General features: G+C 46.7%; 1 protein-coding gene across 1 annotated transcript in view; it reads right to left on the reverse strand.

Moving 5' to 3' along the window:
* Positions 1-15,120, reverse strand: part of LOC308078560 (kelch-like protein 23) — a 58,612-nt gene that overhangs the window by 15,673 nt on the left and 27,819 nt on the right. The gene's annotated exons all lie outside the window — the stretch shown is intronic.

The raw sequence follows: 15,120 nt of genomic DNA on the forward strand, positions 1-15,120 counted from the left end.
GATCCCCATGCACACAAATCATAATGACATATAAGAGACAGACAGATATACACACTACTATACAGAACGTCATCATACAATCAGCTAACAGGTTACTGGTATGAAGAGTGAAAAATATGTACAAGAGAAGAAAAAATCACACCCTGTGTGAAGTGGGCGGTGTCTTGCTAGCTAATCACAATACTGAATGGAGTCAACCAATCATGTACAAAAAATAAATACATTTATTGAAACACTCTTTATGATGGAAGAAACCATAACTTTAAAAAAACAAATTTATGTTTTTTTTTTTAAGTTATGGTTTCTTATATAGGGCTATGCACATGTGTCATGTGACACTGGCCAATCACAGTCCTGAATAGACTGTGATTGGCCAATCACGGTGCAGGGTTTGTTGTACAAACAACAATAATAATTTTGGCCAATCACAGCGCAGGATTTGTTGTACAAATATCCAAACCTCACTTATAGGGGCGGTTTCACCACCCAAACGGGGAGGGGGGGTTGGGGGGTAGGTTAAGACTTAGACAGGGGCCATTTTCGAATTGCAGCCTCCTGAAGGTGTATCTTTAGGGCAGTTTTGAAAGTGAGTAGGGTTTTACACTCCTTTACTCCGTAGGGCATTCGACATTTTTGATGAATAGCATGAGAACGAGTTCATTCCCTTTGTTGAGCCAAATCTGGGTTGAACATGATTCGTGGAGCTACCTCTGGTGTTATGATCGTGGACTTCATTAACGTTTTGGAAGTATTTTGACAAATACAGGGGGATACCAATGTTGTGGTGTATCTTGAAGACCAGGCCCATAGCAAGTTGCTGTACTCTGTCCTCAACCCTAAGCCATCCAATCCTAGCAAAATGAGCAGGGGTTAGATGGGTTTTGTGATTGAGGCCAAGAAGTAGCCTTACTAGTTTGTTTTGGGATGTTTGGAGCCTTGTTTTCAAGGCCTTGGAGGTGTTGTGATACCATGAGGAGCATGCATAATCGTAATAACCTTGTATGAGGGCCCCTGCAAGAATCTTCAGAGTATTCTTACTGACTAGACGGCCAATCCTATACAAAAAGCGTGTTCTTTGGTTGACCTTTTTGATCACTCTTTGGGCCAGTTTGTTACCGGAGAGGTTTGCCTCCAAGATGGAACCCGGGTAGGTAATTTCCTCCTTTCTTGTGATAACATCATCACCCACTTTGATCGTGAAACTCTCAGCCTTGCTAAGGTTAGAACTGGACCCAAAGAGGATGGATTCAGTTTTACCCAGGTGTAATGATAGTTTGTTGTCGGAGAGCCAGATAAAGATCTTGTTGAGTTCAGAGCTGAGAGTTTTCTCAACCTGCAGCCTGTCCCTGTCCAAGACCAGCAGAGCCGAGTCATCTGCGAACAGGAACAGTTTGCAGTCGCAAGCTGAAGACATATCGTTCACATATATCAGGAACAGTAAAGGTCCTAGTATACTTCCTTGCGGAACACCACAAGTCACTGGGAGGGGAGGGGACTGGGTGCCGTTTACTTCCACCACTTGCTCCCTCCCTTCCAGGTAGGATCTCATCCAGCTCACAGACGTATCATCAAAACCTATTGCTTTAAGCTTATCGATCATAATTGGGTAGTTAAAGGTTTAATGACATTCACTTTTACACCACATTCAAAGTCTTTGTCCTGGTCCTTCAAAAGTGTACAAAAAGTTTTAAGTGAAAATTCCATTCCAGTGATCCATGGCAGGTGTTTTTCTCTCACATTTCTAAAGCCTTTTCAACTGCAATGAAAAAATAAATCTTTGCCTGCGGGTGACGCTGGTGAGGGATTTTGCCTGTCAATCATCGCCTCTGCTCCGCCCCCCCCAAAGGAAAGAATAGGGGAGGGGAGGGGCGAGGAGGAGAGTGGGCGGGATTAATCGACTGTGACCTCACTGTCGAAGGGCCAAGCTCAGATTACTTTTCAGCCTAATTATTCAGAAAATCCACTGAATGTTCTAAGTTCAGGTTTTTTGGGTGTAATTGAGGTCATAAAACCCCAAATAAAACATTGAAAATAAGAAAAGTGAAAATGAATGTCATGATACCTTTAACGGTGTCAAAGGCCTTCTGGAGGTCCAGCATGACCATGCCGCAATATTTGCCATTGTCGACATCTTGTTTGATAGAGTCGTTCAAATAGAGAAGGCATGTGTCAGTGGAGTGGTTTGTTCTGAAACCAGATTGGAATTTGTAAAGATTTTTCTCTGCAAGATACTTATCGACCTGTTCATAGACTATTCTTTCCATGACTGTCGAGATGGAGCTAAGAATAGAAATAGGGCGGTAGTTGCCAGGGTCTTTCTGGTCAGGGTGCCAGGGTGGTTTCCTTTTTTGTACAGAGGGGTCAACCTTGCTTTTTTGAAGTCGTTAGGGACCCGTGGATGGAGAGGTTTATTATGTGAGTAATGATTGGAGCAATGGAGGCGGCTTTAAGAAATTTGGAGGGGGATATTGTTGAGGCCTGTGGCTCTGTGTTGTTGTAGTGCGCTAATTTTTTTTAACACCTCATCTGTTGTCACAGGGGAGAGTTTAAAATCATCTTTGCGTACACCCTGTTTTTCGTAAAATGAGTCAACATACTCTTTACCGTAGCTCCCAGAGTGAGGGGGTAGTTTTTCAGCCAGTTCTGAGGCTATGGTCGTAAAGAATATGAGGAGGATTTTACTCACTTCACGACTTGTTGTAGTGAGAGTCTCCTTCACCTTGAGGTTTATGTTTGTGAACCTTTGAATGACCTTTCAATTTTTTGCTGCAGCCTAGTTGGTTGTTGAATAGCTTCCAAAGCTCTCGTGGTTTGTTTTGATTGATTTTCCTCAATTCTGTCATCGAGGTAGACAGGAGCATGCCATTTACCTTGTTTCTTAGCATGTTTCTCTCTTTTTTGAGTTTAGGCTAGCTAAGTGGGATTCGAGACCTTTGTTAAAGCATTTGGCGAGTTTGATCCTACCATTATGAAGCTCAGAACACTTTTTGTTTCTGACTTTCATGGCAGCAAGGATGTCTGTCAGTCAGTCAGTCAGTCAGAAGATACTTCACTGACCAATACATCATTTTTTTGACCAGTCCAGTTTCTTTCAAATAATGCACTAGACTGCCTAACTCGATGTTAAATACATTTTAGACTCCTCTCTTCCACTCCTCACTTCATGCTTTCTCTCTTTAATTAATTTGTCTGTCATTAATGTGATTTTATGTGATTAGTTCACACTCGTTCAGATCATCAGTAAAGGAATTTTGATTCAGTTAGCCTACTTCACATTAATTGATATGTGACCAAATGAGCTGGATTCCTCTCACATAAAAGTTAATGATCAGACATGTTTAAGCTCAGAAGTTCATTAAACTGACGCTGAGTGTAATAGACACATGAAGTGTTCAACATTCCTTTTATTATATATTTTATTGTACCTCCATGTCATGTAGTGATTCTGATTTGTTTATTGTTTATTGAATGGATCCCCATTAGCTGATGCCGAGGCGACAGCTAGTCTTCCTGGGGTCCATATTAGCCCTAAAATGTCTGTGATCTGATTCTTACATACATTTCATGTATTTCAAATACACAGCCATAGATTGGTCCCACAGTACGGTTAGCACAGTGATCTGCGCAGCATAAAAGTGCTCCGCGCTGCGTCTGTACTCACCCAATAATTAAAAGACTTGGAGTCAGATATGTCCTCTAGTTTCAAATCCATTTGAAAGTTCTGCCAGAAAACGTGTTTAGTCAAATATCTCCACTTTTTTAGCTGCAGACGGACAACTTTCTGTAAGGGCGAGGGGCCCGACTTGAGTGTTATTTTAATAACTGTTTGCAAAAATAATCTGGTGTTTGATTTGAAATAATGTTTCTGATGAATATAAGGAGAGTAGGAGACTACAAGTTTTAGCAGTTTTTGTTTGACAGATAACCAGGACAGTCGTGTTATGTATGCATACAGTATATGCAATACTAGTGCGTGTTGAACAATGAAGTGCCAGTCTGGCAGCTCAGTTCTGAACAAGTTTAAATTTTTTCAGATCCTTAGTTACCGCTGCCGCTGACAGGACAGTAATGAAGGTGACAAAAAAACAGGGACTGAATGACTTGACCCATAAGTGAGGAAGTAGGTGGAGCACTTCCTGACCATGGCTATGCCTCTTCCCATTTTCGTTAAAATACCATCAATATGATCAAGACCATGACAGTTGACTGTCCAATAAAACACCAAGCAGTTTAGTTTTTTTAACCTGTTCTAGGCATTCTTGACATTGATAGATTCAGCTGAGGGTGAGGGTCACCAATAAGCATATACTGTACCTGGAGCCAAAAACAATACTCTTTGGTTTGGTGACATTCAGGGCAAGTTTGTTATTTTTCACCCAGTTAAACACCCTTTCAAGATCCTGATTTAAAGTAGTTATTAACTCATTCAAGGTGGGGCAGTGCTGTACAAAGTTGTCCTCTGCATAAATTCAGTGGTGGAAAAAGTACTCAAATTGTATACTACAAGTAAAAGTCCGGAATACACATTTTAATTGAGTAAAAGAACAAAAGTATTGGCATAAAAATGTACTTAAAGTACCAAAAGTAAAAGTACTCATTATGCAGAATGTCCCATTTCACAAGTTTTAAAGAAAAAATCTTTGAAAATAGCCGATCTACAAGCTCACAATGCGTCGCATTGTGAGATTGTAGATCGGCTATTTTCAAATGACCAAAATATATATAGGGCTGAAGTGGTTAGTGTATGTTTTGCGATAATAATCAAAATCTACAAAGTAACTAGTAACTAGTTTTCAAATAATTGTAGTGGAGTAAAAGTACAATATTTGCCTCTGAGATGTAGTGGAGTAGAAGTAAAAGTACAGAAAATTGGAAATACTCCAGTAAAGTAAAAATCTCTCAAAACCGTACTTAAGTACAGTACTTGAGTAAATGTACCTAGTTACTTTACACCACTGCATAAATTACCATATCGGTGTTTGTTGTTACACAAGGGAGATCATTTGTAAAAAATAATAAAAAGTATAGGACCTAAGCAGAATTCCTTGAGGAACCTCGCAGTTATTGTACTTACGTTCTGATAGGCTATACCATTAAAAAACACTCTCTGCGATCTCTCTGATAAGTAGCTCATCATCCAACCAAGTGCCATACTACTAAATCCATGTTTTCTTAGTTTAGATATCATTATGTCATGGTCTATGACATCAAATGCTGCGCTAAAATCAAGCAAGACAGTACCAACCATCTTCTCGATGTCCATTTGTGTCAGCCAGTCATCAGTTAACTGAAGTATTGCAGTAGGAATAACCCTGCCTATAAGCATGCTGGGAACTAGTGATCAGTTTGTTATTGGTAAACTCGTCTTGAATTTGTTTAAAAACTACGCTTTCCATCAATTTACTCAGAACAGGAAGTATGGATGTCTCTCCTTGGCAGAGAGACGAGAACTGCACTGGCATTTGTTCTTGTATAAAGCCATACTTGGAGATTGTCCAAGCTACATCTCATAATTTTTTTAATGGGCCCCCGTTGGACCCTATCACACCCCCTCAAGTAGTTTTCTCACATTCAAGGTGCCCAAGGTCAACTCTGAATTTGGTAGATCTGCTTTTAGCTTCTGTGGCCCTACCACATGGAATGACATGCAGACTACATTGAAATTAACCACTCTAGTACCCTTGAGTCGTTTTAGAACTCTGGTGACCAAACAGGTAATGTGTAATTGTTTTTAGAATTTTGTAAAGGTTTGTTTATTTTCCAATGTAATGTATTTTTCAACAGTGATGTACAAAAGGCTGGGCACGAACGAGGTCTGGTGCGTGCACGTTAAGTGTGTGCACGGGCCATCGGGTGCGCGCACGCACCTGCGGTTAATCAGCGCTTTGATCTTTCAGAGCGTGCGGTGTCGCGTCAAACAAATTGCTCTGACGGTTCAGACGGACGGTCAGAAGTGTGTCGTAGTTTGTCAGACATTGTGCTCGAATACACTCTTAAGTTTCTGTGCGTTCATGCAAAATGTTAGTCCTGTGTTTCCTATTTTAACGCCATTCATTTGTGTGGAATGTGCCCTTTGATGTTCCGTTTTGTAACACTGTTTGGGCGTCGGTAACATGGCGTTTGATTGACAGTAGTATGACGGTGGCAAGTGTTTCCTTATTTGTCTTAGTTCATTGTATGTAACCAAATGAACCCCAGTCAATAATTATATTATGTTGTAAGTGCATTGAAGCACTGTTATGTTTACACTGTTTGTGGCTGAATAGTTTCAAGTGTAATTGAACACTGGGCATTAGGCCTAATTATAAGTTCATTCTGAATATGTATGTGTATAATCCATGTGGTATATGCATGCTGCTCATTGTCAAGCATTGTCAGTGTGATATCCTTCATTTCATTGTGAATGTATGTAGCTTAGACAATAATTCATGATGTATGCAAGCATAATGCCTTTGTCAGATATATATATATATATATTATTGTTACTGTAATTATTTACTTTATTATTGCAGACACCACACACACCAGTGTTGTACTGTACTGTGCTCATTGAAGTCTTCAGTAAAACCCTTAAATAAGAGAAGTTGTCTGTCCTGTGTTCTAATCGACACCCCTGGGTGAAGTGTGGAAGCTGGACCAGCAAGCCACTACAAACCAGTCCCTATACAGTCCTTTTCTTTAACCCTCACTAACATTGAGGTCCTTCGAGCCGGATCTACGCTTTAATACAGGATAAAGACCAGTACAGTGGTGGAACCCGACCAAAGAGGGATGCACATCCACCACGTCACCTGGATGAATATGAAGTGGGCTACCCAAGCTATGCCCCACAAGATACTCATCCATTGAGCACAGTACAGTACGAAGACGAGCACCAACTAGCGGAGGAGGGAGCAGCCAAGACGACCTCTCTCAACTGTCATCAGGCCACCCCTTCCCAACTCCAGCATGACGGGGATCGACGAGAGTCCCATGGCTCATACAGCCGTGACAGGGAGTTGGAGGTTATGAGGGAGGAGAACATGCAGCTTCACAGATCTCAGCTGGCCATCCAGAAGGACGTTGCACAGCTGAAATCACTTAAGGACGACATGAGGCTGCTCATGGAGACTGTACGGCGCCTTACGGAAGTGATGCCAGCAGCGGGTGGTAGCCACCAAACAAGGTCCATTAACCAGGAGCCAGCTAAAGGGTCTAACTACTGTCCTCCACCAGGCCCATTGATATCTTCAGCCCAAGAGGAAGAAGATGAAGAGGGAGAAGAGGAGGTGAGGGTAGCGTCGTTGCATAAACTGCCCCTATCACCTCGGGCTAAGGCTGAAGAGCAGCTACAAGGCCACAAGGTGGTCGACCCCATGGAGAAGTTGACACACGAGCTGCAAGGGTTTAGGTTCGATGCTTTACCCAACACTGCAGCTCGTGGCAGACCAGCAACAGAGTGTGCTCTGCCTTCTTCTAGGCGTCATCCATACAATGTAGGTCCATCCCGCATGGAGCCGGGTTATTTGGAGTCTCGTCATCAGCCTCCACAAGCCAGCTCCACACCAGCTCCACATAATACAAGTCAGCAGACTTACAGGCCTACAGCGCATCTGGCCACACCCCAACTGACAGCCTCCAGGCCGGGACGCTTGGGCCAGGACAGGCATCCGCCGGGCAGTCCTTCAGTGGACCCTTTCAAGCAGAGTCAACCTACAGGGGACCCAGGCCCACTATACCACACTTCAGCCAGCGAGACTCAAGTCAGTTTGCCAAATTGAAGATCGCTCTAGAGAACCTGTTGCCTGCTGATGCAACAGAGCTCTTCAAGTATCAGATACTAACAGATCACCTCAAGCTGGAGGAGGCGAGTCTAGTGGCGGATTCATATCTCCACTCTGTGACTCCGTATTCAGATACTATGGCAGCTCTGAATGAACGGTTTGGGCAACCGCACCAGGTGGCACTGATGAAGATCGCCAGTGTCATGGAATCCCCTGACATCCGCCGCGGTGATACTGCAGCCTTTGAGAGGTTTGCCTTACAGGTGCAGTCGTTGGTGGGACTGCTGAAGACCCTTGGCCGAGAAGGCGAGAGTGAGCTAGGCTGTGGGTCTCATGTAGCACGCCTGCTCAGTAAGCTGCCCCCTGAAATGAGATCGGACTTTCGCCGCTCTATGATCCACCGCCCAGGTGCCATTTACTCACTTCAGGACTTTGCTGCTTGGCTCCAGCGCGAGTCTTGGTGCCAAGACTTTGATGGCCAGGCGTCTAGCAAAGGGCAGAAAGAAACCCAGAACCAGAAGTCAGAGAGCCGACAGGGAAAGCGCTCAATATCTGTCCTCCATGGAGCTGAAGATGCTACGTCCCCTGCCACGGCAGGGAAGAGCACCAAAGCAAAGGTGTATTGTCCCTACTGCGACAATGATGCACATTACCTGAACCAGTGTTCAGCCATCCAGCAGCTCACTAAGGCCCAAATCACTGAGTGGATCCGCTCCAACAAGAAAGGCGGCACAGTGTACTCTCAAAAAGCTCTGTGGCATCTGCCAGGGTAAACATTTGCAAGTCCTGCATGAGGTCAACAGCAGGGCTCCTAAGGAGGAGCCAACAGACCAGAGTGAGCCAACAGAACAGAGTGCACCCGCTGTCTACACACTCTACCTAGATCGACCGACAGACTGCAACCGCGTGCTGCTGAAGGTCATCAGAGTAACCCTGCGTCACGGTAAACGCACCCTGGATACCTACGCCATACTAGATGACGGGTCCGAGCGCACAATGCTCCTTTCGGCAGCGGCAGAGAAGCTTGGACTACAGGGCACACCAGAGACTCTCGCCCTCAGAACCATCCGTCAGGATGTCCAAACGCTCCAAGGTGCCTCTGTATCCTTCCATGTCTCCCCTGCTTCACAGCCCAAGAGAAGTTTACGTATCAGCGGAGCCTTCACAGCAACCCGCCTAGGATTGGCTGATCATTCCTATCCAGTAGCCAGTCTTCAGAAGAGGTACAAACACCTGGCGGGTCTTCCCTTACAGCAGTTCGATAACGTCAGCCCACTTATCCTCATTGGAGCGGACCACCCATCTCATTACCCCCATCGATCCAGTGCGGTTGGGTCCACCGGGGGGACCAGCAGCCGTAAGAACGAGACTAGGGTGGACGCTACAAGGCCCAACTCGGATGGTGGAACAACAGTTACGGCCACAGCAGTGCCTCCTGAGGATCACAGCTCATTCCAACCCCGAGCTCTTCCAGAATGTAGAGAAGTTGTGGCAGCTCAATGTTCTACCTTACAGGAAGGAGAAGTTGGTGACTCGGTCACGACAGGACCACAAGGCGATCAATCTGCTCGATGCAAAGACCACACGGGTGGAAGTGAAAGGAGTCCTCCGCTATGCCACGCCACTCCTCCGGAGGCAGGATATGCCGCACTTCCAGGCCCCTAAGGAGGCCGCAATACCGAGCCTCCGAAGCACAGAGAGGAGGTTGGCCAAGGATCCTGAGCGGTGCACAGCATACAAGGCAGAGATCCAGAAGTTAATCCAGGCAGGCTCAGTGCGCAAGCTAGAACCCAGTGAGCTCACCCAAGACAGTGAATCTTGGTACATCCCACACCACATGGTGTGCCACAATGGAAAGAGGGTCTGAACTTGAATGAGTACCTCATGCCTGGACCGAACTTGGGAGCATCACTCCTAGTAGTGCTGCTAAGGTTTAGGGAACATCCCGTTGCAATTAGCTCTGACATCAAAGGGATGTTCCATCAGGTCCGCCTACTACCGGAAGACAGGCCCCTACTGCGGTTTGTTTGGCGAGACATGAGAAGAGAAGACACTCCAGATGTCTTTGAGTGGCAGGTGCTACCGTTTGGCACTACTAGCAGTCCTTGCTGCGCCATCTATGCTTTACAGAAGCACGTCTTTGACCACAGCGAGCCTGGAGACAGCGTCCGGTCCTCAGTAGAGAGGTGCTTCTACGTGGACAACTGCCTCCAGAGCCTGCCAACACCAGCGGAGGCCAGACAGCTTGTGGACAGGCTAAGGGCCCTCCTAGCCTCCGGCGGGTTTGAGCTGCGTCAGTGGGCCAGTAATGTTCCTGACGTTGTCAACCACCTGCCGAAGGAAGCCAGGTCAGACAGCTTGGACCTATGGCTTACCCAGGAGAGAGCGGATGCTCCAGAGTCGACCCTTGGACTCAGTTGGCACTTCCAGTCAGACACCTTAGGGTACAAACACCGGCCGGTGGAGTATGGAGTGCCAACCTTGAGGAATGTGTACAAGGTACTCGCGAGCCAGTACGACCCACTTGGATTCATCTTGACTTACATAACCAGGGCCAAGATTCTGGTCCAGCGTCTCTGGGATAAACCTCAGGGATGGGATGACCCCCTCCTCCCACAGGAGCTTCTAGATGTCTGGAACGAGTGGGTAGGGGAACTACAGGTCCTACCATCCATTCACCTGCCTAGGTGCTATATCCCAGAGGAAGTTCATGGTGCCAGCGTCACACATGAGGTCCATGTGTTCTGCGACGCCTCTGAAAGGGCGTACAGGGCCGTAGCATACCTGAGAACCGACAACAATCAGGGTAAGACCTCCCTAGCATTCCTGATGGCAAGGTCTAGAGTGGCACCTAAGCGTCTTCTATCTATGCCGAGGCTGGCTGGAGCTATGCGCAGCAGTGGTAGGAGCCCAGATCGCCACAGTGCTACAGCAGGAGCTCACATTGAAGATCAGCCAGCTCACTCTGTGGACTGACTCCACAACTGTCTTGATGTGGCTTCATTCAGAGTCCTGCCGCTACAAGGTCTTTGTCGGCACCAGGGTTGCTGAGATCCAAGAGCTCACCGACCTCCATGTATGGCGCTACGTGGACTCAGCAAGGAATGCGGCAGATGACATTACCAGAGGCAAGACCCTACGGCAGCTGGCAGAGCCCAATAGATGGAGCCAAGGCCCACCCTTTCTTCTCGAAGCTCCGGACAAGTGGCCAGTGAAGCCAATAGCTTCAAAGGAAGCTGAGGTAGCCTCAGCTGAGGTAGAGGAGTCAGAACTCCGTAAGTCAATCTTCTGCGGAGTCATATCCACAGTGACAGATCCGCAAGTTCCAGATGCAGACAAGTGTGACACCTGGAGGGAGCTCCTTGATGTTACAGCGCGGGCGCTTCACGGGGCGGCAGACCAACATAGTAGTCCTGCAGCTGCCGACTACCAGAAAGCAGAGACCCTCCTCTTTCAGCAAGCCCAAAGGGACAGCTTTCCAGATGAGCTGCGTCTATTGAAAGCTAGCAAGCCGGTCTCATCTAGTAGTCGCCTTCTCACTCTGTCCCCAGAGTTTGACAAGTCTGATGAGATCATCAGAGTCGGTGGGAGACTACGAAGATCGGAAGACCTGGAGCCTGCTACCCTGCACTCCATCGTACTAGATCCAAGTCACCCTGCCGTTAAACTCCTGATACAAGACTACGACAGCCGCCTGCGCCACCCTGGCCCAGAGCGGGTGTTCGCAGAAATGCGCCGCACATTGTGGATCCTCAGAGGACGTGAGGCTATCCGTCGCCAGCAGCACGCCTGTGAAGAGTGCCATCGATGGAAGTCCCGACCGTCAATTCCCAAGATGGCCGACCTACCAGTTGCCCGCTTGCGCCGCTTCAAGCCAGCCTTTCACTCCACTGGCATGGATTGCTTCGGGCCATTCCAGGTGAAGGTGGGCCGTCGCCTCGAGAAGAGATGGGGGATAATCTTTAAGTGCCTCACCATCCGTGCTGTTCATTTAGACCTCCTACATGATATCAGCTCAGACCAGGGGCGCCGATGACGCGGGGGCTTCGGGGCTAGCGCCCCCACGCTCAATTGGTCATGAATGAATGAATCTCAGATGTCAGGCTCAAACTTATAGTACCACTACCATTACCATTACTATAGCGGGGCGCAGATAGGTGTTAACGCGCCGTTGACACCTAGAACAATAGCCCAGACAGAGAAACAGCTCGCGGCGGGGGGGCGGGGCTATTGCGGCTCGAAAAATCGAACACAACTTTAGACCAGGGGGACTTGGTTGTGAACCATGGCTATGGCTGTGCTAAACATGTTCTGAAGGTTTTGGCTCTGCCGTCTGCCCTTATTGAAATGAAGGGTCGCTATGCTGTGTCCCTCGACTCGTCCTGTGTGCACTAACAGTCACTCACTGCATGCACTGAATACCAGTGGTGGAAAAAGTACAAAAATGTTTTACTTAAACAAAAGTATCAATTCTGCGGTGTAAAAATACTCTATTACAAGTAAAAGTAAGGTATTCAAAATGTACTTGAGTAAAAGTAGAAAAGTATTGGTATCAAAATGTATTTAAAGTACCAAAAGTAAAAGTACTCATTATGCAGAAGGTCCCATTTCACAAGTTTTCAAACGTGTAAAATGTATACAAATTCTTTGAAAATAGCAGATCCACAAGCTCACAACGCGTCGCAAATCTGCTATTTTCAAATTGCCAAAGTATATATACTGTATAAGTGGTTTTGTAATAATAATCAATTAGTTCAGCCCCCATGGCCACGCACAAAAGCCGGCGTCCCTGGCTCAGACTCCTTTCTGATGGCGCTGAGGAGGTTCATAGCCCGCAGAGGGACTCCTGCTGAATTGTACTCGGACCAGGGGACGAACTTCAAAGGAGGAGAGAGGGAGCTCCAAGAAGCCTTTGCAGCCCTGTCCCCCGAATTGCAACAGAGCCTTGCTAAACAGAAGATAGCTTTCCGCTTCAACCCACCTGCAGCTCCGCACTTTGGAGGAGCCTGGGAGCGGGAGATCCGCTCGGTGAAGCAGGCACTCTACACGACCGTGGGTGCTCAGGCCCAGGCAGAAGAGGTGCTTAGGACTGTACTCGTTGAGGTGGAAGGCCTCCTTAATTCCAAACCCTTGGGTTACGTGTCATCCAGTGTTGCAGATCTGGACCCTGTTACCCCAAGTCTCCTGTTGATGGGGCGGCTCGACGGATCACTTCCTCAAGTTGTCTACCCAGATACGGAGCTCCTCAGTAGACGCAGATGGAGGCACTCTCAGATCTTGACGGACCACTTCTGGTCAAGTTTCATCAGGCGCTACCTACCTGGATTGCAAGCCCGCCAGAAGTGGCACACTACCAAGGACAGTCTCACTGAGGATGCAGTCGTCATGCTGGTGGACCCCCAGCTACCAAGAGCACTCTGGCCGATCGGCAGAGTCGTCAAGGTGCACCCCAGTGCAGACGGTCATGTAAGATCTGCTGATGTGAAGATCAAGGACAAGATCTACACCAGGCCTGTGGCCCGACTAGTTATCCTCCCAGCGATACCTGAAGATGCGGACTCTTCCTCCACCCTAGCCACCTCCCCAAGTGTGTAGGTAGCCTTTCGTAGGAGCAAATAGCTTCCGCTATTTGGGGGCGGCTGTACAAAAGGCAGGGCACGAACGAGGTCTGGTGCGTGCACGTTAAGTGTGTGCACGGGCCATCGGGTGCGCGCACGCACCTGCGGTTAATCAGCGCTTTGATCTTTCAGAGCGTGCGGTGTCGCGTCAAACAAATTGCTCTGACGGTTCAGACGGACGGTCAGAAGTGTGTCGTAGTTTGTCAGACATTGTGCTCGAATACACACTGTAAGTCCTGTGTTTCCTATTTTAACGCCATTCATTTGTGTGGAATGTACCTTTTATGTTCCGTTTTGTAACACTGTTTGGGCGTCGGTAACATGGCGTTTGATTGACAGTAGTATGACGGTGGCAAGTGTTTCCTTATTTGTCTTAGAGCCGTTTCACACTCAGGTCCCGGGTGCGCACTCCAGACCGCTTGGCTAGTGTGAATGTAGCGAATCGACCCCCGAAACAGGTAACCGTTCCGTTCCCGAAACCACCTCCGGAGGCAGTTTCGGATCCGGATCATGCGTTTTCGGGTACGGTACGCTGAAATGTGAAAGCAAGCGTACCATTAGACGGAAGTGGCCCGCTATTTGGAATAGGTGACGGTATATAAACTCAACAAAAACAGCCAACAAAAACACTGCTCTTCTAGCCGGTGCTACTGAATGAATGAAAACGCCCCAGAATGCATTGCGCACTTAAGGTGGGCAGGTGGATATTACTCTTAAGGTGGAACATAACAATTGAAATAATAATCAACTTATATTTCTAACAATTTTACTCATTCAATTCTGAACCGATTCTTAAAATTTAAAATTCTCTATTAGCTGTGAAGGGCCTTATTTCATGTCTATCAGTCATGAAACATTGGCGGGTCTCCATCGCGCATTTCAGGTGCGCGAGCAGCGCATATAGTATATCTTGTGGGTATCTTGTGGAGTTTCAGCTACTATGCATCCCAGAAATATATAGCTTATAAGGCTTTGTAATTTGAAATTTGTAAGTAAATATGGTAACTCATTTAGATGTAGGCCTACGTAGGTTTATAGTTTCCCAAGGACTATAGCCGTTTCACTCATGATGCAATTTCTCTTTCATAACAGATACATACATGTGCCAGATAATCCCCACACCAAGAGAGTCAAAAAAGAAAAGACGTTGGATTGATGTACTTTATTTAGACATGAGACATGAGAAACAGTACATGGAAGTACAATTCACAATACAAGGTTTCAGTCATTCAGTCGGACTTCACTGTATAGGCTACTATAGTTGCCTTTTCATAAATGATATATTTTTGTACTTAAGCTGTCGTGAAAGTTTATAATATTTAGAGAAATTTAAAGTTTCAAATACAAAAGTATTAGTAGTTGTGAAGGTTAGCAAACTGTACATTTAGACTGAATGTTTCCTGTATCCTCATCTTGCCCTAATGCACACAAGTGTTTCACCAGGTTTTATTTGTGTTGTTTCTCATAAGCGTACATCCGTTGTCCGTCAACAACACAGAAGTCTGTGGCTTGACTTCTGTGCGCTCACTGTGTTGAGCGCTCAGTGCGTCCTCCCCGCTTCGGGGCGAGGCTCCCCAAAGACCGTGCACTTACATAGATCGCCTCCCCTCCCCAGCATAGCTCTCCAGCCACAACCCTATATTTCTGCGCGACTAGCACAAACATTGTCGCATAGTTGATGACGTCTGTGTCCACAGGGGAAACACTATGTGCATGCCGCCACCTGTAGGATCGGGGGT

The sequence above is a fragment of the Gymnoscopelus braueri genome (genome assembly GCF_963280865.1).
Source record: "Gymnoscopelus braueri genome assembly, chromosome: 22".
Lineage (NCBI taxonomy): Eukaryota > Metazoa > Chordata > Actinopteri > Myctophiformes > Myctophidae > Gymnoscopelus > Gymnoscopelus braueri.